General features: G+C 42.1%; 1 protein-coding gene across 4 annotated transcripts in view; it reads right to left on the bottom strand.

Moving 5' to 3' along the window:
* The window catches only part of HS6ST2 (heparan sulfate 6-O-sulfotransferase 2), a 286,410-nt gene that overhangs the window by 130,830 nt on the left and 130,695 nt on the right, over nucleotides 1-24,885 (bottom strand). The gene's annotated exons all lie outside the window — the stretch shown is intronic.

Here is a 24,885-nt window from a genome sequence, read left to right as displayed (position 1 = left end):
CCATTTGGGGTGATGTGGTTGGTATTCAATTCAGCTTAACTAAAATAAAAGAGGACACTGTTTTCTTTAAATAAGATATGAGGGGGAAAAGAAACCATTTTCTAGCTAAGAATATTCCATCTTATACAAAAAAAAAAGAGAAGGGAAAAAAAACCCTTTGCTTCTGCATTAGAGCTGGGAACCCTGCAGAGCCCAGGCTAACAGACCCTAGAAACTTTCAGAAAGATGCAGGAAAAGAAGCAAAATTACCCTTTACCTGTCTGAGCACAATTCACTAAATGAAAGCCCTCCACAGAGAAAGTACATCTGTTCTCCCTGGTGTGGTATGGTCTGCAAACTTCCAGAATGAAAAGAACTTGTGCTTCTTTGGGACTGAAAGGACCCTGGGAAGTAAGTGGTCGGAAGTCAATAGGCCTGCTGCTGCTGTGGGAGGGGACAGGCTGCCAATGGGATCCCACTGCGAGAGAAGCCCCAGGAGCCGGCCCTGGCAGGGGGCGAGCCAGCACCAGAGCATTCTGGAAAGCCAATCCTAGAAGTGGGCACGAAGTTCTTTGACCCTGAAAGCGTGGATCCCAGGCTCTGCCATTTCTCAGGCCAATCATCCTCCACCAGCCTCTCTACCTCCCCGTGCGCAGAGGCAGATAATGAAGTGCCTGTTCTGGCTCATGCTGTTGCTTTACAAAGGGAGTTTTTCTGTAATTGGTCCATGCAAGGCGAGTTATTGCGTCTTCTGAACTGTTGGGTCCCGGATGGCAATCCCAAAGCACAATGGCTACAATCACCACCTTTGGAGACAGTATATTCATAGCTACTTCCTGCAGAATGACAGGCAAGTCAGAAATGGGAGAGCGATGTGTGCACTGGACTTAATGAAAGGCGGGTCTGAGTCTTCATTAAAGATACCACTGCTTTTATTGCTTATGAGTCCACATGGCAATTCTATCTCACCTTCATTTCCCGGTCTATACAATGGGGGTCATTATCCATACATCATGGGGGTATTGGTGAAGACTGAACAGAAGAATGAACGCAAAGTGCTGGCTGGCACATGGTAAGCTCTCCAGGAACATTCACTATTACTGATATAAAATGATAATTTGTCATTATTATTCAGCATTTTAAACAAGCTTGCCTCTTCTGAAGAATGGGCATAACTCTATTTATCAGACGAGTTCTACATAATCCAACAAGTTACTTAATAGACAGTTTTTATTAGGAGTCCCCCTGGGTCCTTTTTAGAAGTAAGAAGGGGATAAATAATGCCAAATCTGAAATACTTTTCTACAACAGCCTTACTCATCTCACCTAAAAGGTAGAGTGGTACATGTCCCAAGAGGGGTGACAGTGTTCCCGAGGATCCAGAGGGAAAGAGGTCTAGGAGGGAGGCCATAAAGAAATAGGGCTGTGGACATACTGGTCTATACTGGCATCGTGTCAGCTCCTGGTGGCTCTTTCCAGAAGACTGGTGTAAAACAGCACTTACCCGTGGGCCCCTGTCACAAACAGAACCCAAGAAGTAAAGAAAAAGGGTTCTGATTCTTAATCTTTGCGGAAACGTCAGGGCACAGGGAGTCACCTGCAGTGTGATAGCAGAAGAGCCCCAGGAGGAATCAAACTCAAGTATTTATGAGCTACAACATGGTTAAGAACCTGAAGTCGGAGTGACTGGGTTTGAGTCTGAGGTCTGTCACTCACTAACATGTGTCTTAACCCCTCTGAGCCTCCTTTTACTCCTCGATAAAAGGATGATTACAATAGTAATACTGTCCTCATGAGGTTGTTGGGAAGACTCAGTGAGAATTACGAAAAGCAGCTCTAAGTTACTGGGCCTGCAGACATTAGCTCGAGGCTTGAACACACAAACAGCCCAGAAAAGCAGAAAGAACAGTGGACTCGGAGCCATGAGTTCAAATCTTGACAAGTGGATGGTGCGGCCAAGGGGCAGAAATGACAGGGCATGGCTAATTCCTCATTTGTGACCCAGTAAAAGCATAGTTTCTATTTCCCATGATTAAAGTTCTAAGAATCAGGGGGCACCTGGGTGGTTCAGTGGTTCACCTGAGCCGTCTGCCTTCGGCTCAGATTGTGATCCCAGTGTCCTGGGATCGAGTCCCACATTGGGCTTCCCCACAGGGAGCCTGCTTCTACCTCTGCCTATGTCTCTGCCTCTCTCTGTGTGTCTCTCATGAATAAATAAAATCTTTTAAAAAATTTCTAAGAATCAATGGAGCTAATGCACGTGGAAGTACTTGGTGAAATACAAGCTTTCTGTGCAAATGTAAGTGGCATTCCCACTGGGCATTCTCAGAGAGAGGGAAACATGTTTAGCTCACAAATGCTTGTATTTTAATCCTTCTGAGGCTCTTTTGCTATCATGCTGGGGTGCAGGGAAGCAGAACCCAGTTCGACCCCAGCTATCCTCTCTGAGGAGCTGTGATCTGGTCTGAAATCTTTCTGGGTCCCACCCTGTACAGAAACTTTTAGAGGAACCTTCTGTTTTTAAAGGTCCTTGCCACCAAGCCATCAGTTCAAGAATCAGCTTGCAGCTGTGACACATCTAATCTCGCTTGCTGTGAACCATGCTAGGGCCATGACAGTGTGACCGAGGGTTTGGAGCTGACTGTCACAGCTAATGTCTCAGCTCACAAGACTTGGCAGCTGCCTGTGTCACCCCCGTCCACTTGGCAGATGAAGTGGTATAGAGGGTTGTCATCCATCACCAAATAGAAAGCAATCTCTCCGGATAGAGATAAAACAATCAATACGTTTGGATTTCAATCAGAGAGAATATGTTTTCCTGGACCAGGTCTTAATCAATGTAGGCTCTGCCAGATAGTGTGTTGGTGTGGAATGTGAGCTGTGGGGGAACCAATATAACTTGTCACTGAAACAGATTTCATAGAGGAAGTATACTTCTGAATACATTCTTGCTTCCTACCTCCTCATAGACTCTGTGACACAATTCTTTAGCATGGTTACCTGACTCGCTGGACTGCCAGCATTTCAGCATGAGGAAAGAATGGACTTACCCCAAAAAAGGGATGGCACAGTTCTATTTATGGTAGAGTCTTCTGAATTCAGAGCTAAAAGGGACCTAAAGATCTTCCAACCCAGTTTGCTCCTTCTATAAAAGGAACTGAGGCCACAAGAGGGCAAGTGACCCACCCAAGGTCACATAGCCTGTTGTTGATGGTGGAGCTGGGGTTTAAATCCAAGAAACACCATTGTGGAATAGGACATAATGCAGGAAACCAGCATTTTTTTAAAAAAAAAATTTTATTTATTTGAGACAGAGAGAACATGAGCTGGGGTGGAGGAAAAGAGTAGAGGGAGAGACAGAAACAGACTCCTTGCAAGGAGTCTGATGCAGGGCTCCATCCCAGGACCCCAGGATCATGACCTGAGCTGAAGGCAGATGCTTCACTGACTGAGCCCTCCAGGCGCCCCAGAAACCAACAACTAAAGGCACCTAAGCAACTACTGATGTTCTCGTAGACACGGTAAAAGAACACAGCGTGCTTCTTATTCTAGATGATTGCTAAACCCTCTCCACTGATGGCAGTCCAAGAATTGATGATGTGACATTGGCATTCCCTCTCAGACACCAAATCCCTGTGCTATGAAATGCAGAATCTGGAGGAGGCACATGTTGTCCATAAACCCCAAAGCAGCCAGTTGAAAAGCAGAAATCTCAATTGACCTCCTATTTCACACGTCCTGAAGGAAAACATCCCTCCTTACTTAATTACCTGTTGAATTCTGCCGGTACAGAAATCCCCACCCCCCAAGTCCCCACTACCCACCGAATACGGGCTTTTTCCTTCCTTCAAAAGCCACAGGTGCGATTTCAGGAGATGTCCGCCTATGATTTATAAAAAACAACAGTAATTGTTGGGGGTGCTTTTTAGTGGCGTTCCTGCCAATTCTACTTCTTGTGGGCATTTCCTCCCAAACCTAATGCAGAAGAAACAAGCCAGAGAAGACCCAATGTCTCCCATTTTCATTCTGCCAGTCCTGACTTGCTCAGGCCTAGAAGAGGAAAGAGGTTCTGGTCTGGCCTATTTCAGTTCAAGATCCTCTCACTTCAAGAATTTCAGCAAACATGTCCTTGAGAACTACCCAGTACTAAGCACTGTGTGGAAGCTATGGCTGCAATACAGCTCCTCTGTCCTAAAGGAGCTTGCAGGCTGGGGAGGGACAGATGCGTACTTCATACTAGAATTTTCTGCAGAACACAATGTCTTCTATGGGAGGTACAAATGAGAGAGGTATTAAAGGAATGATGATTCCAGTTGGGAGGCAATGGGAAACGTCTCGAGGACAATAGAATGTCATCACTAAGCTTTAAAGGGTGACTCAGACTTGGAGAGGCCCATGAGTTAATGCAGTGATGATCTTCCTTTAATACTAGTTACTGTTTATTAAGCAGCAAACCACATCCTAGATTTTAAAATAATGCTAGCTAACATTTCTGGAGTGCTACACATATATTTCACATTGTCTCACATCACCATCATAGCTACCTCATGTCAACCGGCAGGTACTGTTATTCTCTTGTTAAAGTCAAGGAAACTAAAGGCCCCAGGATGTCCAGCTAGTCAGTGGCACAGCTGGGAGTTCACCTGATTCTAGAGCTAAGCAGTTTCCTAACAGCGTGCTCTGCATATTCTGAGAAATGCTTAGAATCACTTGTTAAAACCACTGATCCTGAGCCCCAGCCTGGACCCAAGAACCAGAATCCCTGGGTATGTCAGATCCAGGAATCTCTATTTTAAGCAAGATCCCCAGGTAAAAAAAAAAAAAAAAAAAAAGCAACTAAAGTTTGAAAGCCATCGCAATAGAGCATCTGTTTGGACAAAGAGAGCCGGCATCGAAGAGCCAAACACATCAACAGCAGTCACTACTCCTGGTAAATGAATTGTTTCATCATTAATTTACTAAGTCCTTTAGATTTTGCCCTGATATGCTTGATGTCATGTCTAAGAAAGGCAGCACTAAAAGGCAGACCATCTGGAACTTGAGTAGGGGAGAAAGAGTGATAAATGGATAGCAGCCACTAGAAAGGAAAGCAGATCAGGTTGCAAGAGGCAGTGGCCAGGGCAGACACTGCCAGGAAGTGGAATGCAGGGGCCTCAGCAGTCTAATCCTGGCCCTGCCACGAAGCAGGCCATCTGACCCAGAGCAAAATGCAGCCTTCTAGAGTTCACTCCCCTCTTGGAAAAGAACATTACCTTGGAGCACTGTAGGGATCAGATAATAGTGAGGTAGACAATGTGTCAATAAACACTGTAGCAATGACAGCCTAGGACTGGCAGCCAGTCACCTAGGGGTCTTACCTGATTCAGTGCAACTGGGATGGGGCTTTGGACTCTGCCTTTCTCCCACGATCTCATGTGATACTCACATGGTTGGTCAATGGACTACATTTTGAGTAGCAAGGGTCTAGCCCAGTCTATCATGAATACATAGACCTTAATGGGCTATAAGGAGCCCCTTTGTCCATATTGGCTGGAAAATGAGCAGTTCCGAGACAGAGAACATTCTGTGGTGATGTGGTTGCTGTGTACACATCACCAACTTTTGTGTAAATCTCATGCCAGGGAATGCACTCAATTCTAACATGATCCTGCATGTTGTGAAGTCTTGCTTCCATATCTCAGGAGAGACCTTTGTTGGGCACTTGTCATGTGTCAGGGACATGGTAAAGTGCTTTCATGTGGATTACCCAATTTCATCCTCTCAATAACAGTATGCAGGAGATAACTGTGTGTTACCATTTTATAACTGACAACAATGACGCTCTGAGAAGTGAAGTAACTTGCCCGTGTCACACAACTGGAAAATGACAGAGCCAGGACTGGAACTCAAATCTGTCTGACCTCAACAGTCTGATTACCATGGCCCTCCACTGTAGTCAATGCAAAATCAGCAGGTTGGAGGCAGGTAGAAAAGGCCAAGACTGGGAAGGTGGCCTCCCTTAAACAGAATGCCAATGGAGCTAACTACTCTAGCAGACTTCAAGATGGCCTAGAACTTGGGTCCTCACGGAACAATGCTGCCACTGTGGTAGCACCTGCCACTCCTCCCAATTGCCCTCTGATAACCCTCCATGCCAGATGTGCTGTTCTGCACCACTTAGCATACTTAATCTCATTTAATCCTTGCTGTTCCCCTTTTATTCACATTTTTCAGATGATGAAACAATCATAGAGAGTTAAGGAACTTGTCCAATTTGCCCAAGATAACACACCTAATAAGCAGAGAGCTTGTATTCAAAAGTACTCCTGCCTAAACACAAAGCCTTTTTTTAAAAACCATGATGTGGTGGTGTTTCCCCTTAAATGAGTAGACCCAGACAGGCTCTCCTGGAGATGAAACATCTTCCTCTTTATCCAGAGGGCTTTGGTAATGACCCAAGGCATCCACACCTACAGTGGACTCCACTGGGTCCACCTTCAAGGTGAATGTGGCTTTTTGTTATAAGAGATGCCAAATCCTTTATCACACCCACCATACCTGTGAAACTTAGACTCCAGTTCGAGGACATAAATAATTTTAAAAATATAAAGAACATGTACTGGTCAATCCTATAAGGAAAATAGAAACAAATAAAATCCTTACTATCCCAATCTTCACAAATATCCTGAGAAGCAAGTATGACTAACCCCATTTAACAGATGTAGAATATGAGGACCAGGACATTCATTAGCCCAACAACTGAGCTAGGCATGCCCAGGATTCTGTCACCAAAACTGGAATTTCTTCCACGGGAGTTGACTGACCATCCAGAACAAGGCATAGCACTTTAGATTCCTTATCATGTTCAACCTTCCATTTCTCTCACTTTCATTAGGCTTGTCCTTTGGTGTGATTCTGGTTTTTGTGGACCTTTATTCTAGAACATTCTAAGTTTTCTTTCTGAGAAGAAATGTGCACACACATAAATCCAAGCCACAGGCTTCTTCTAAGTGCTCCTTAATATTTTACTTTTCATCAAAATTCTAGGCAATAAGCAACATTCAAATTTGATCCTTTTATGTGATGTGATTAAAAGTCCTGAATAGCATCTGTATGAATCATCAAGCCTTGTGAAAGCTTTTCTATAATAGCATTCCCCCTTTGAATAATGTGCTGATCCATTGATTAAATCAGTTCGAAAGGTTGAATCAGTGAGGTAAAATTGGCAGGCAGGAAGGTATTACCAGACACTAATTCACCTTCCTCAGAGTAAGCTCTATAAATGCGTAGCAATAGAATAGCTTTGCAATCTTCAGGGAAGTCTACGGTGCTGAAATGAAACCCATCAGACAAAAAATACCTTTTCCCAACCACGAATTACCCTGTGCTTTATGAGCAACAGGTAAACAAGTAACTTTTGAAAGCAGAAAGACAATAACATTTTCCATTCAGCAAAGGTTTTATTTCACAAAGGCCTGCAGACTTGGTACTTTAGAATGGTTAGTTTGTCCTCATTCTTTTTAATCCTTGGAACATTGAATGTGTGAGCTTCAGGAGGGGAGAACTCAGCACACATCATCGAAATAGACCAGCTTCCACCCGTAACAGGAAAGTGGCTCAAGGGGAAAAGTGTGCTTATCAATTGTGTTCTGGAGACATCTACTGCAGCTTTACCAGCCGCTGATTTCTGCCAGACACTTAGAGCTCTTGAATGTCCTGTCTACTTTCAAACTACAAAAACTATTCTTTAGTGATGCCACAAGAGACAAATACCATCCACTCCTGAAAAGCTTTGGCCTTGGTAGACAATTCCTAGCAAACGATAGGCACATCCTCAAAACTTCAGAGAGACAAAATGCACTCCAGGTGCCCCAAATAAAGGTGAGTGCAAAGAGGAAAGAGGTGATCAATAGCTGAGTGGGTCAGAACTTGCAATGACTCTGAGCAGCTAAACTTCCTAAGTCTCAGTGTCCTAGGACTTAGACAGCCAATCCTATCTTCAGCGATATGTGCTGAGACTCACCTTTTCCATTGCTCTTCTATGACTAGTGTAGCTCATGTATGATATGTTTTCTTGATCCTTCCCAAAAGAGTTGTCGATATCATTGCTACCTTGATGTCGGCGTAGTACTAAGTGTTTTGCATTTATTATTTCATTGAATCCTCACAAAATCTTTGGAAGACAGGAAAAATCATTGCAAAACAGTAGTAGTTATCATTTCCTGAGAGCCACCGTGTTTATGCCAGGCACCCTGGCAAACACTCGACACATTATCTCATTTCCTTCTTACTACAACTCTGTCATTAACCCCATTTTGCAGATGAGGAAACTAGTGATCGGAGACATTATATAATCTCCCCAAGGTCACTGCTAATCTAAGTAGCAAAATCAGAACCGAAACATAGGTCATCCAGATTCCAATGTCCACACCTTTCCCTGCTACTGGATTTTAACTTTTTTGAGGGCAAAAACTGTGTTCAGTTCATCTCTTCATCACTCACAGCACCTAACAGGCTCTGACACATAGAGAATCAATAACTATTTGGATTGCCTCTCTGAGTTTATGCCAATATCATCTCTCTAGCTCACTCTTACCTCTGTAAAGATAATTCATAAACTTACATGAACAGCCTGCACCTTTGCCTCTTCTTGGCTCCAAATCACAATGCCACTAAACTGGGAGAGCTCTTCCAAGTGGTCTTCAATTCTCCTAAGCCAACTGGCTTCCTCCCAAGTGGTGGTGGTCATTCTGACTCCCCTTGCAGGCAAAGGAATGGACTGTAAGTCTTTCACTTCTTTGAGTCTGCCATTTTGTAATTCCCTTTAGCTGCATTTGAGAAATACTCACACACTACTGGTAGGTGCTTAAATTGGTAAAGATTTTCTGAAAGGCAGTTTGGTTAATATAACAAAAGCCATAAAAGTATGTATGCCTTTTGACATGCTGTTCTGTGTTAATTATAATAACAACAAATATGAAAATATCTTAAAAGACCAATAATAAGGAAATAGTAAATTGTGGAAGAACTATGATGTAGCCATTAAAAATATTATTTACACAGAATATTTAATGATTGGTAAGTGGTCAGAGTGTGATGTTTAGTGAATAAGATGGTCCTGGAGTTGAGAGTCTAGGAGGGGAGACAGATATTAGACCAACAACTATAAACCTAATAATTATAAAGAAAATTAGGACCATGTGTATGCATAGTATATATCCTAACACAGTGCATGGCATATAGTAGGTGTTCATGAAATATTTGTTGAGTTAAATAAAGAATGAATGAATGAGCACAAGTAAACAAAGAGTGTAGGAAAGTAAATCAAATGGAGCTGTCTGGCTTGTGAGACTGCAGGGGATTTTTATTATCTTCATATTTTCCGGGCTTTTAAATTTGTTTTCTCCTGTATTACTTTTAATATCTGAAAAAATATCTTTCTGAAGAGATAGATATTATCTATAAAGGAGGGGGAGGGGCCAAACTTGTTAGTGTGAAGGGAAAATGGGAGTGAGAAATCTAAGAACTGTCTGGAGGACCTGGGGGTATTTTTCAGATTAGAAGTCTTTTTCCATAGAATGACAAGAGGCAGCTGTTGAAACTCCTTTGTACTCTGCATATAACTTTAAAAAGAAAGACAACTTTTAATTCTTCAGTTAGTCCCAAAAGAAAAAAAAATGAGAAGCAGATCACAAAAATGGGTCTCTTGTCCCTCATTCAATGAAGGATCAGATCTCAAGGTCTAATTTGGTTGCTTGGACTTGGGCCCCATGTTACCCTGCTCACACTGGAAGCCTTTGGCGTGTAAAACTGGCAAAAGCCTTGGGGAAAATACTGCCACCAAATCGTCTTTGAAGTAGCTTTTACAATGAGACTTCAAGATATTTTATTTGCCTAAAAATAAAGTGTGGAATGGGTTCACAATTTGTAATTTATGTGAGCCTTTGGCATATATTTGACATCTTCATTTTGATCTCTTCTTTGATGTGATGTATAAATTGATTTTCTTTTCCACTCTCATTGTTCTTGGATTTGTAAAACAGAACCCTTTATTTTCAGAAAAGCAATTAGCATGAAATGTGACTTATGGTGTCCTAAACTATGTGTTCTATAAATGGCAAATGGTTGTAATTACTATAAGATGAAAGTCATATATTGGATACATTCTTGTAATTATTATAAAGAAATGGCATGGTCATGGTCTCAAATCAAATTAAAGAGGCATAAAATTCAATTTCATTTTCTCAAGATCTGTGTAAAAGTTGAGCACATACAAAATATGGTTTCAAATGTAACACACTGGCACAGAAGCAGTCCCTGCACAGACATCGTGAAATGACATATTTCTAGAATTTACCATGCTATCTTGAGGCCAAGTGTGTGTTCTCCTATGACCACCACTTTCTGAATCAGAAAAGTGCTAAAATCTGGTTCAGCAGATCCCCAAACTCTCTTTTTCATTTCCTCTATAAGGAAATACAACACCACCACCTCAGAAAGATGCAAGAAGAAAAATATAGTACTGGCAGGGCCATTTCCGATGCAAAGAAATAACAGTTTAAGCCTTTCACACTTATATCCCATACGTATATTTATACCATACATTTATAATTCAAAAGTCAACATTAATCTAACCCACTAGGATGGCTATACTAAAAAAGAAAGGCAATAACAAGTACTGGCAAAAATGTAGAGCAATTGGAGCCCTTGAGCATTGCTGGTGGGAATGTAATATGTTTTCCATGTGCATGCACTATGGAAAACAGTCTGACAGTTCCTCAAAGAGTTACACATAAATCACCATATGACCCAGCAACTCCACCCCAGGTATATACCCGAGAGAAATGAAAGCACATGTCCATCCAAAGACCTGTGCATGAATGTTCATAGCAACACTATTCATAATAGCCGAAAAGTGGAAATAACTCAAATATCCATCAATGGATAAACAGATGAAGAAAATGTGGTATACTCATATGGTGGAATATTATTACAGTCATAAAAAGAAATAAAGGACCAATACATGCTATAACATAGATGAACCTTGAAAACATTTAGCTAAATGAAAAAAAGCAAGACACAAAAGACCACATATTGTATGATTCTGGTTATATGCAATGTTCAATTTAGGCAAATTCATAGAGATAGAAAATGGATTAGTGGCTGCCAGGGGTTAGGGAGGAAGAAATGGGGAGTGCCATGGATACAGCCTTTCTTTTTGGGATGTTAAAATGTTCTGGATTGGTGGTGACTATGACACAACTCTGTGAATATACTAAAAACCACTCAATTGTACCTTTCAAAGAGTGAATTATATGTCATGTGAAATACATCTCAATAAAGCTGTTACTTTTTAAAACTCAGTATTAAACTGAGAAGCTGAAAATAAAGATGATTATTCAAATAACACCCATGTCAAAAGTTGAAAATTCATTAATTCAACAGCACATTATTCAAAGGGGAAAATGTTGATGGTCTAATGTGTGCCAGACCCTATTGTTGGTACTGGGAATACAGAAATGAGCATAACAACATCCCTGTCTTGATTCAAGAGACATTCTAATGACCCAGCTTTACACATTTTGGCAGATGGGTGTGACTTTAGGTTTGGATGAACTCCCAAGGAGAAGGTTTTGGGGGTTGGGAGAGGAGCTCCTGGGCCTCCTTGTTCACTTACAAAACTGTGCTATTTTCTCTCTTCTGTTCTTCACCCCATTCATTTATTTTTAGCACCAAGTGCAAATAGTCCTGCTTCAAGAAAAATAGCTCCTACAGACAGTGGCTCAAAACTGCTGTGAAGCCAAATTCCAAGGACACCTTATCTGTTTGGGGGAAGCCATAGAATGAGACACTAAAGGCATGGACAATTGAACTTGCAGTCGCTTTCAAGCACCTTCAATGAACTGATCAGCATGAGCCGTAGCTACAGGAATCACAACTCATTTTACTTAAACATGGGTTATAGAACTCTCTAGGACTGCTCCTGTGTAAAGGAAGTTTCTCCCACAAAGTAGCATTATCTTCATGGCCCATTTCTGCACCATAGACTACACAAGGGAGTAGTCGTTCAAGGCCCTACCTTTGGAGTCAGGGGCATCCTGTCCATCCAGCCTTCCAATATACCAGTCATTCCCTATAGACACCATGCTAGTTCTCTTCTTATATGATCCAAAACATCCATCCCATTCTCTCCATGTTACTTCTTAAGGCCCAGTAGAAGTCTGACCTCCTCCAGGAAACTTTCCATAGCTCTCCAGCGCATTTTAGCCTTGGTCTGTGCCATGTAGGACATCTCAAGGATTCTAGCTCAACAGTGGCCTTCCTGAGGACATGGATTACCTATTTGGCACCTTTCCTTTACCTCCTTTAGCACAGCAGAAGGCATGGAACAGATTCAGGGCCAGCACTGATTCTGTAAGCTTATTCTAACTCAGATAAATGAAAGGGCCATTGGGGATTTCCTTTCCGAAGTGAAATTACTAAAAAGATTTCCTTACGGGACACATAAAAAAAAAAGTGGAGCATAGTGTCTTCTTCTTTCCTAAGTAAACAGAGCTTGAATAACACTGATATCTTCACTGGCACACCATCTGCTGAGGCCACATCATTCCATTATTATTTTTCAGAGGGGGAGGGGCGAGGGTCAGAGGGGGGGAGAGAGAGAATCTGAAGCAGGCTCCATGCCCAACTCGGGGCTCAATCTCACAACCCTGAGATCATGACTTAAGCCAAAATCAAGAGTCAGATGCTTAATCAACTGAGCCACCCAGTTGCCCCACATCACATCATTATTTAAATGAAAGGCCGATTGAGCTCAGATTCACGGCACCAAATCACAAGGCTTCACACTGTCCTCGTGACATTTTCTATTTTAGCTTTTCCATTTTAATAACTTTGAGGTTAGTTGTGATAGAAATCATCTCTATCGTGCTTTGGCTAATAAAGCAAGTGACTTTTTCTGTCAGCTAACACATGCTTCAATGATACCAGCCACAGTATGGGGCTCTCTCATTTTCATTTGTCACAGGTCCTAAAAGAAAAAGTCCTGGGATTTTGTTGCTGCCCTAAACTTTCATATACTCACATTTAGCTACTGATTACATATAGATTGGCTAATGACTAACCTCCGAGTCATTAAAATGTGAAGGCACACATGATGCGCCTTAAGAATGCCCTACATGCCATGAAATTGTTAATCTCATCAATGTGAATATTAGGCACTTAAAAAAAAGATTTTATTTATTTATTAATGAGAGAGAGAGAGAGAGAGAGAGAGAGGGAGGCAGAGACACGGGCGGAGGGAGAAGCAGGCTCCATGCAGGGCATGCAGGGAGCCCGACGTGGGACTTGAGTCCAGGACTCCAGGATCATGCCCTGGGCCGAAGGTGGCGCTAAACCGCTGGGCCACCGGGGCTGCCCGAATATTAGGCACTTTTGATAAAAATAAGATATGAAAGATAAGGTTTTTTCAGGTGTGTTTTACAATGGTATGATCAATGGATTTGAACACAAATAATGTGTGTTCATATTATTGGAGGAAAGACAGAATAGGTCAAATTGAGAAAATTTTGGAAAAGGAGACATTGTTGGAAGACATACTGCTGAAAAGAGAACTGTCTGAAGACTATGTATTTTAGCCCCAGGAGCTAATCTAAAAGATCTCAGAAAGTATATTAATGTGAAAAATAAGACAATTACTTTTGAAGACAAATCTGCAGCACCTACATCTTCTGATCTCCAGAACTCAGGCAAAAGAGAAAAAGAAAAACAAATTTGCAGAGCCTTTACCAGTGATCTGCTGTTTGGTGCTTACACAACTAAGAGATGACACTGCCACATTAGGAGTCCATTCTGTCTATTTCAACTTGCTTTGCCCTCTCTCTTTGTAGAAGTAGGGATAACAGTGGTTAGAGGCCCGCTCCCATCCATCCTCTCTCCTACCTACCCTACAAACTTCAGCTAGAGTCAGATGCATCCTATCACTCTGCTGCCTAGAAATCTAGTGGTTCCCACCCATCAGCCTGGCATTCACACCAACCATCCCACCTCATCAGCCTAATCTTCCATGATCCTCTTACTCTTCCATCCAACCCAGGCAGTATATTCACTAGGCTATCCCACAAACCTGCCAATTGTGATGCCATGTGTGCACAGCTTGTGCCATCTTCTCCAACTGAAAGAAACTCTCTGCTTATTAAAATGCCACCCAACATTTTCTCAGGTCCAGTTTAACTCTCTGACCACTCTAGCCCATTCTCTCCAGTAAATTCCTGCCCCCTTTTTTCTTCCTTGACAGTCACATACTCATTTACATGACAAACCACTTAACACCAGTGGTCTTCAAAGGGAGGTGATTTTGCATCCCAGGGGAAATGGGGCATGGCAAAGTCTATAGACATTTTTAGTTGTCATAACTGGAGAGGGCTGCTACTGGCATCTAGTGGTTTGAGGCCCCAGATGCTGCTAAATGTCTTACAATGTGGACACTCTACAATGTCCACAGGACAACCTCTTGTTGAATTATCTCACCCAGAATGTCAATAGCATCAAGGTTGAGAAACTCCAATTTACATACACAGAAGTGTCATCTACTCAACTGGACTGGAAGCTCCCTGAGCAAGAACATTTTAATTTAGCACCTAGCACAATGCTGAGTACCTATGATAGCATTCTTTGATAAATACATGTTGAGCATATGCCACCATGTATTTGGTTGAGTAAAGAGAAGAAAATTTCATCTAAAATGATGGGTTTGGGGATCCCTGGGTGGCACAGCGGTTTAGCGCCTGCCTTTGGCCCAGGGCGCGATCCTGGAGACCTGGGATCGAATCCCACGTCGGGCTCCCGGTGCATGGAGCCTGCTTCTCCCTCTGCCTGTGTCTCTGCCTCTCTTTCTCTCTCTGTGTGACTATCATAAATAAATAAATAAACACATATTTAAAAAATAAAATAAAATAAAATGATGGGTTTGATTTTATCCTACCTTTTTCTGGGGATCCCTGGGTGGCGCAGCGGTTTAGCGCCTGCCTTTGGCCCAGGGCGCGATCCTGGAGACCCGGGATCGAATCCCACGTCGGGCTCTCGGTGCATGGAGCCTGCTTCTCCCTCTGCCTATGTCTCTGCCTCTCTCTCTCTCTCTGTGTGACTATCATAAATAAATAAAAATTAAAAAAAAAAAGAAATTATCCTACCTTTTTCTCTAATGGGGTTTAAATATCACTTTTAAGGACTGTCATTCTAGACTAATGTTTAGTGTCCTTTCTTCTTAAGTGCTTGCTGAGATAAATGACTCTTGGTAAGGAAATGGGTACAGCAATAGTTATAGGACTTGTCTAAAATTGTCAATTATGATAAACTAGAGAGAACAAAAGTCTCAACCATCCATTTTCCACTCAGTTGTGGCTGAGCAGATTATAGACAATTAATTCACCCACTTGACAGACATGTAGTAAACTCCTATTGTATATAGCAAGCACTGAGCTAGGCTCAGTTCTCAAGCTTTAGCATGATGCATGCATTGCTAAAAGCGATGTCATTGTCATGGCATACATTTTCCCATGGAAGCAATGCTGTAATCTTGACTGGAGGCTCAGCATTAAGTATACCATAGATATAACTATGCATGTAACATAAAGGTGACCATAGCCAAATCATAAGGTATTCTCTATAACAAATTCACATAGAATACTGTTCTCCAAGTTCTTTAAATAGATAATGGCCTCTGGATTCAATGATATATGTATTTAACATACAAAATACAACTCCACTGAATTATAGAGTCAACTTGAATGTAATACAGTAGCTATAAAAATAGATACCAAGGGGGTGCCTCAGTGACTCAGTTGGTTAAGCATCTGCCCTTGGCTCAAGTCATAATCCCAGAGTCCTGGGATCAAGCTCTATGTTGGGTTCCCTGCTCAGCAAGGTGTCTGCTTCTCCTTCTCCTTCTGCAGCTCCCCTTGCTCATTCTCTTTCTCTCTCTCTCAAAAAAAAGAATAAAATATTTTTAAAAATGTATAACAAATACTGGGTTGAGAAATAAATGTATTTACCTTCTATGAACTTGGAAGGATGTGAAGAGTGGTGTGCAATGTTGAATTTAAAGTTCTTGATCTTTTTTAAGTCATCTTAAGGAAGCTGGAGTGACCTTTACTTGCTCTCCAGAATCTTCTTGACACTTGACAGCTATCAGAATATTTCATACTTCCAGAAAACGTATATAAAATCTTCCACATATGGAAGATTAGGCTGATGAAGTGGGCTGGTTGGTGTGAATGCCAGGCTGATGGGTGGGAATCACTGGATTTATGGGCAGCAGAATAAGAGGATGCATCTGACTCTTGTTTGTGGAATAGGCTGGAGGGAGCATGGACAGGAGAAGAGCTGTAACCCCCTTCATCCCAGCTTTTACAAAGAGAGAAGGTAAAATCAATGTATGAAGCAGGGATCATCAGCACTACTTTTCTTTTCTTTTTTTTTTTCAAAACCTGCGTCAAAACACTTTTCAAAAAATCATAGAAATAAGGGTAAGATAATATCCTGGAGCCGAAAGATGAATTCAGAGAGAATTGCTGTGTGGGTGGGGAATTCAGCAGCTGCCAAGTGGCCCAGCAGCACAGGGTGAAGTAAAAGAGCACAGGAACTGCCAGCAGGGAAAGTGGGGGGAGGGGAGGATGGGGGGAATTAGATAGGAAAAACCTGCTGGAGTTCAGATGGAGATCTGCATTGTGAGTAGCTGGGCACTGCCTATGATTTTGCAGCAGTTCGATCCATTCTGAAAACAAGAGACTCCTTTGAAACCTGCTTCACACCTCATTGATGATACTTTACATCCTTTCCCCAAACCCATGAGGACCATCTAGTAAATGAAGCTGCTCTAAAGTAGATTAAATGTGCAGGCTGCATCCTCACAGTTAAACCCCATCTAATCTAAGAATTAGTGAAAACTCATAATTTTCACTAGATACAAATATCACATTACAATCATTTCAAGGAAAAGGCCCAAAAGAATACGGTGGAACTGTCAGACACTGATTTCTTAGAGGATAGTTTTAAATTGGATCAAAACCTCTATAGTCTTTTAAAAAGCTCATTAAGATCTGAGCCACAAAATAAACTTGAAAGAAAAGAAGGCAAAGCTTCTTTTAATTAATGGAGGTAAATGCAATATTTGCAGAAGTCGATTTGGAGATTCATTTGGGATTGTTTCCACAAGCTCTCTGATCATCCACACTGGTCCCTCCCCACCCCCCTCCAATCCACTACCCCCCCACCCCGCTGCCACATCCAGCACACACAATGATGACAATAGCTGTAATTTTTTAAGCCATTACCTTGTACCTGGTTTGCACTAAGAGCTTTACGTGGATGAATTCCTTTATTCCATCCAGGTACTCTATCTTCCGTCTACAGATGAGGGAACTGAGACTCAGAGAGGTAGTGGAAAGCTCAGTCACACAGCTAACACATGACAAGGTCACATTGCCAACCCAGGCAGTCGGACTACTGAGCTCACTGCTGTAGTTCTACCCATTAGCCACCCAATTTCACTGGTACCCCTTCCCCAGATGGCCCCTCCATATCTGACAGCTGTACCTCTTATAGGAGTGGATGCGGTTCCCTGTATAGCTGCATATTTTCCCAAAAAGAGTTCTTGTGCCTGTCTGCCTTCTCCCTCACTGCCCTTAAAATGGATCCCCTTTTCCCAAACCCTTGGGAAGTGTGACCATTATCCATTTGGAGAAAGGATTCCCCCTTTGGTTCACTGAGAAGCGTGACTTTCACATAGTTCAAATTATCTCTGGGCCCAAACTATCCTTTAACACAAAATTTTCCTCCTGTTTCCCTTCATCTTGGCTAAAAACAATGTCTCTGATGTCAGCCCATGATAGCTACCATTTATAGAGTACTTTCCTCATGCCAGGCACTTTGCATACATCCTATCACTAAAACTTTTTGACCATTCTACCAAGTAGGCACTAGCCTTATTTCTATCATTCAAGTGAGAAAATTGAGACTTGGCTAGATTCAGTAATTTGCCCAAGGTAACACAGCAAGGATGTGCTGCAGACAGGATTATAGCCTGGACTGTAAAACCAACATTGACAGGCCATTCCACTTTACTGAACCTTTATGTACTCATCTACAAAATGGAGGAAATAAGAGTTGCTATCTGATAGAGTTGTTATAAGGATGAACTAAGATCATACATGCAAAGACTCAGCACAGTACCTGCACAAAAGAAGCTTTTTAATGGATATTTCCCTTTCTTTGTTGAGGAGTAGTCTTCATGGGATGGGCCGCTACTCCCAGGCCTCCAGGCCCAAGATGACTGGAGAGAGATCCAGGCAATAGAGGCAGGCTTTGAACTTCTCTCTTGGGAGAAGATGCTCAGATGGCTTTGGGTTTCTTTTCTGCACCAAGGTTTTGTATCTACCTTATGCCTACAATCAAGCCAATCACTCCACTGTCTAGAAGAGGCAACACACAGAGGTGCGTGTCATGTAGCTAAACTCATTAGCAAAGACACTGCTCTGGACCATGCCTAGTTACAAAGTCTCTCACGTATGTGTTTTTTTTTTTTCCAAAAATGAGAAAGGATGGGATTGTTTTCCTATTAGGTCACTGAGGAGCCCAAGCTTCCTTCAGGAGACAAGGATGGTGTTAAAGTGGGAGGCCTGGGTGGCTCAGTGGTTAAGCATCTGCCTTCGGCTCAGGGTGTGATCCTGGAGTCCCGGGATGGAGTCCGACATCAGGCTCCCTGCATGGAGCCTGCTTCTCCCTTTGCCTATGTCTGTGTCTCTCATGAATAAACAAATAAAATCTTTTTTAAAAGGATGGTTAAAATGAAAAAATATGGAAAGTAATCCATTTGGCTTGAAACATGCAAAGCTACAAAGAAATGGAATAATTTCATATGTTCTAATGTCACGTTCAAGATGTATACAGGTGGGATGAGCACTGGGTGCTATACTATATGTTGGCAAATAGAACTCCAATAAAATAATATACAAAAAAAAGAATTACTACAGATGTAAGTAAAAAAGAGAGGTGACCAATTCTTCCTGGGAGAGAATTAGAGAACACTTCATAGAAGACAGCTGAATCTTCAGTGATAAAATGAAGATAGGTAGAGGTGCATGCGGGTTGGGGAGGACTTTTCAGGCAAAAGAAAAGCACAAAACCACAAAGGTATGTGAAGAAGACATTCTCAATAATGATGAGAGCAGTGAGGGTTTAAGGGGAGGGGTGGTCGGACAAGTGACCAAGATCAGATGAAGAGCCTTATAAACCATGCCAAGGAGTAGAACACGCAGACTATGGTTTCAAAGGTGTTCTGCAGATGGGTTTTGGTGCATCCTATGCTGAAAAATGTAAGTGTGGTCAGAAAGGGTGATTCCAAGATGAAATCCATTTGGGATGGCAAATATACAAAGTTAAGCATGATTTTAACTGGACGATTTCTCTGGACATTCAATATGAACCTCCAAGAGGAGAAGAGCATAATATATTGGCTTTCCCAAAGCTACTTGACCACAGCCCCATTTTTCACAGAGCGTCCTGTAAAACCAGGGTGCAATGGAATTTACTTTGGGAAACGTGGGTTGAACAGTTTTAAAAGGGTCTTGAAAGATCTCTCTGTCAGCAGCATGAAAACAGCCTTGTGCAGTAAAGTAGAATCAGAGAGACATATTATGAAGCTGTTGAAATACTCTAAGACATGCTCAAGTCAAGGAGTCACTGGCATGAAAAGAAGAGAGGTCATCTTTGAGAAACAGTCATCAAATGGAATCCATAGAGCTTGAGGGATTGATTTAGATGAGTGGGTGAGGGGAAAGATGTGCCCAAGTTCCCAGCTTGGTAGAGCATATGGAAGACAGTATCATTATTAAACCATGATAAGGAATATATAGAGAAGTGCAGAATTGGGGTGGAGTAATAGTAGGTGCTGGATTCCATTTTGGATTGTGTGGGAGTTTGAGATACCTATGGGATATCTGAAATTTAACAAGTCCAGCAGGTAGTTGGATGGATGAGCATGAAGCTCAAGAGAAAGGTCAGGCCTGCAGAGGTAGATTTTGGAGTTGTCATCATATAGATAGTACATCCATGAGAATGAATGAGATTGCCCAATTAAAGAAAGAGAGTGGTCAGCATTAGTGCCAAATGCTATGAAGACAGGCTGAATATGTGTTGATTAGGGTTAAGTTTGACAGTCTGGTCATTAATGACCTAGGGGAAAGTAGTTCCATGGGAGACGTTGGAAAAGAAGCCAGATTTCAGGGAACCAATGAATAATGGAAGGTGAGCCTCTGGAGAAGGAAGATCTAGCTAATAGTCACTAAAAAAACCCCTGAAGAAACAGAAGGTATTTATCTTAAAAAGAAAATATGGGGGAGGAGGGTCATGACAGGTGATGTCAAAAAGGCAAAAGAGTTATTCTGTGTTTCCCAAGAAGGGACCAACTTCAATTGCATGTTAGACTGACCTGGGTTCTTGTCCATTTTGTGTGACCTTGGGCAAATTATGTCAGTGTTCTGAGCCTTGGTTTCTGAATCCAAAAAACAATGAGGTACCTCATAGTACCTCATGGGGTACCATGAGGATTAAATTAGTTACTAAAGTAGCATATGGGTGAATGCATGTATTCCACTGCTTAGCATGTAGTAAGTGCACCAAAAGGGTTCCATCTCCCTTTCCAAATCACAGGGATAATGAAATAATGCCAGTAGTGGTTTGCAAACTCAGTCTTGACATAGACGTCTATGATGCGTAGGGAGAGCATCTGGAAATCTCTCTTGAAATTTTCTTTTGTCAGGAACCTGAAACCTGCGCTGTCTCCTTCTGAAGCCTCAGATCTTGTTTGCTACTGTCATTCATGGCCACCTGAAGCAGTCATATGAAGCAGCCAGAGACACTTTCCCCTTCATCTCCACCCCCACTCACCCAACCCAGGCCCTGGAGTTCCTGGCAGAACACAATCCCTCCACAATAGCTTTCTTTCACCTAGGTGCACACCTGAGCCTCCCGAGGGGATTCCCATGGAGCCACCAAGACAGAGAATTTCAGTCTGGAATTGCTGGTCTCCAGGAACACCTCCTTCAGTCCCCACAAGCTCTGCCTTCAGAAATCCTCTCCAGGAAGGCTGGCCAGGGAGAGCAGAAGAAGGTCTGGGTCATTGCAAAGGGTCCCGGGAATGAAGCCTTGAATGGTAGGAAGATGAGAGCTTCTTTTCTTGGGGCCTCCTAAAAGCCTCCTCTTCACCTTTTTCCACACTGGGAAGTTACAAAGGCAAGCAATCCCTCCTAACATGTACAAAAGGCAGGATTACCAAAAATGGTCTTTGAGAAAGCTGGAAATATTAGCTGGAAAAAAGGCACTAAATGGAGGCAATCCAAATCATTGATCAATAGTTCTGAAGGAATTTGGTACATGTATTCTGAGCATTGAGGCCACCAGACACACTTCTCACCCTTGTCACAATGAAGAATGGGACTCTATTCCTAAATTGCAAGAGGATGAGTGAAGCAGAGCAGGAAAATGTCCCCAAAATTCAATGAGACCCTCTAAGTCAGGGGTTTCCCACATTGGCTGTGCATTCAAATCATCTGGGGAGCTTTTAAAATTACAAATGCCCAGACCCCCACCCTAGACCAAATCAGAATCTTACAAGATGGGGCATGACTCAGCACTTTTGAAAAGCTCCCTGAGTGGTTCAGATATGCATTCAGAGCTGGCAACACTGCCCCCAATGTATGTAAGACACCCAAGCTCAGAGTCGAGGACGAGAAAGCCCTTTTTCTCTTCCCACAGCAGGCACCAACCACACCACTGAAGGAAAACACATTTGCTTGGGCTGGCATCATACCAAGAAACGATCCCACAAATCCCCGCCATTTGCAACACTGTTAGACCTTGAGGGCATTCTGCTCACTGAGATAAGTCAGACAGAGAAAGACAAACACTATATGATCTCACATATGTGTGTTATCAGAAAAAGCAAAACTCATAAAGAAACAGAGCCTGGAATTATGTTTACCAGGGGCTGGGAGTGGGGGAAATGGTGAGATACTGGTCAAAGGGTACAAATTTCCAGTTACAGGATGAATGAATTCTGGGGCTGTAATGTATATAGAGCAAGGTGGCTATAGTTTGCAACACTGTATTGTATACTGGAAAGTTGCTAAGAGAGTAGATCATAAATGTTCTCATCACACACACACACACACACACACACATACGCACAATAATTATGCAAGGTGATAGATGTGTTAACCTTATCACGCTAATCATTTCACTATATATATGTATTAAATCATCACGTTGAACAACTTAAACTTACACAAGGGTATATGGCAATTATATCTCAATAAATCTGGGGAAAAAAAGAACAACAACACCCACAGACAACAACAACCACACAGACTATCAAACAAGATCCTAAAGAAATGACCACATGGCATTTGAAATGTTTACATAATAGACTCTGCCACCCACCAGGCACCAGACATCCCCCTGGGGAACGCTCTCTGCAGTATCTGTCCTTTTCCAATTCACCACCTCTCCAGTTCAGTTCAGAAAAGGGAACATCTTAGCCTTTCAACATCTGATATAAACCTTCTCATTCAGTTATGCTTTTCAATTTTAAGCTGCATTTGAGTCTTTTCAACTTAATTGAGGCAGAAGAAAATGATTAAATGTTCTATCAAAATCAAATGTTACTGTGTGGCTCTCTACATCACTCCCAGAGAGCCCTTGCAGGGTGACTCCATCGTCCAAGACTTCAGGCTGATGCTGAGGCCCAAATGTGGCCCTCAGAAGTGTTCAGAAGACAGAAGTATGAAGAACTGAAGCATGAAATTGCTTTGAAATGATGAAACAAGGATGTGTTTTTCTTCCCAATCAAATCTCTGGAAATCCTAACAGCAGGTTTACTCAACGCCTTTGAAATCTACTCTGTAGCATTGTTTTTTCATACCTTGGTCTCCTGTTCAGCATATCACTCTCTAATGCAGCCCACTTACATTTAAATCACTTACAAAGAGCCACATTAACATTGATGGCCACTTGGAAGATGGCTTCTGACAGGAGTGCTGAATTGAACTGAAGGGTAGAAACACTTTCTGCCAGCTCTGAATCCCTCACTGTCCAAACAGCAATGCCATGTTGGAGGGCAACATTCTGGGCAGTCCAGCCCCGGGGAGTAGGTTGGGTTTACCCCTCACCCCAGAGGTAGGAGAACCACTGAAAAAGAGACAGGGAAAGTGAAGAGTTTGTTTTCTTATTTGTGGTTACTATGGGATTATAATGTTATTTGGTCCACTAATGCCCAACTGAGGGAGTACCACAGAGTTCTGTTTAGCACAGAGGAAAGGACAGTGCACTGGGAGCCAGAAGACATCTATATGATTTTGAGAGATACAGACCTGTGATTATGCCCAAGATCTATGGCACGACTTATGAGCTGTGTGACCAGAGACAAGTCACCAAACCTCTCGATGCCTGTCAGTCCCTCTCTGTAAGATGGGAATGACAATGGTTTCTACCTCATGAGGTTGTTCTGAGGATCAAGGGAGTTAATACAAGCAGTTAATACAATACAGTGACTGGCATGTGGGCATCGCTCTGTAAAGTTTAACTATCCATACTGGTTCCAGCTGCAAAACAAAAGGTGTACTAAATGACTCTTAAGTCAGTGACTGTGTTTTGTTTATCTGTCATTTAGTGTCTCTGGCAGATGTCGAAATGGACACGGCAGCGTGACGAGAATGTCCTAGGCCCATCTGCTTGCTTTTCCAGTAAAATCCTGGATTCATGGCATAATTGGGGAATGAGTCATTCTGGTTAACCAAGTTTTCCAGATTACAAAGGTTTAGTACTTCAGACTTTCTCAGGAGTCACCAGCTGTCCCCCCATCCACCCACCCCCCCCACCCCGCTTGCTGATTCTCCTCCCTGCTACCCTGCCATCCTCACAGCTGTGCCTTAATCCTTATCATTCTCTTCTTCACTCTCTCTGCTTCCTGTCTTTCTTTTGAATACTTTCTTGTGCATTTTGCCTTTTCTTCTTGGAATCAGATATTGCCTCTGCTTGGACCCTCCCCCCAGTTTGGCTCGTCCTAAGCGTCTACTCATTTGCAAGCCCTGGCTGAAACATGCACTTGATTCTTCCCTGTCAGAGCACTCATCACCACTGAAATGACGTTCCCAGAAATATTTTTGAATGAATGGATATTATTCATCTGTTCATTCATTCATTCATTCATTCATTCATTCAATTCATCCTTTTGATTTTCCAAGGCATTCTCTTCTTTTTGGTCGTAAAACTAATTATAGGGCATCTTGCATAATCCTTTGAGTCAGGGGACACCTGGGTGGCTTAATGGATGAGTATCTGGCATTGGCTCAGGGTGTGATCCTGGCATCCCAGGATTGAGTCCCACACTGGGCTCCCCACAAGGAGTCTGCTTCTCCCTTTGCCTATGTCTCTGCCTCTATCTCTTTGTCTCTCATGAATAAATAAATAAAATACTAAAAATAAATATTTTTAAAAATCCTTCGAGTCAGTATTTGGCCTTTCTTCATGCTGTTTGCATAATCATTCTTTGCACCACAAATTAATTAAGAAAATAGATACATATCTCTAAAAATATCACTGCTCTGGATACCTGAGGGCTTTGAATGAGTGGCTGAGAATAAACTTCATAATGTATATTGATCTTTTTAATTTGGTTACATATTTTTTAAAAACACTCTTCAAAGCAAATCTTATGTTAAGATATATTCAAGTCCAAAGACATGGAAAGGTGACTAACACTTGTCATTATCTAAGTATTTTTGGTAATTTTTAAATTTAATTTAATTTTTTATTATTATTTTTGGTAATTATTCAGGGAACTACTTTAGGAAAAATGAGGTTTTTCTTGGT

The sequence above is a fragment of the Canis lupus genome, chromosome X (assembly GCF_048164855.1).
Source record: "Canis lupus baileyi chromosome X, mCanLup2.hap1, whole genome shotgun sequence".
In the NCBI taxonomy this organism is placed as follows: Eukaryota; Metazoa; Chordata; class Mammalia; order Carnivora; family Canidae; genus Canis; species Canis lupus.
Note: the sequence above shows the minus strand (reverse complement) of the source record. Positions and strands in the feature narration are given on the sequence as shown.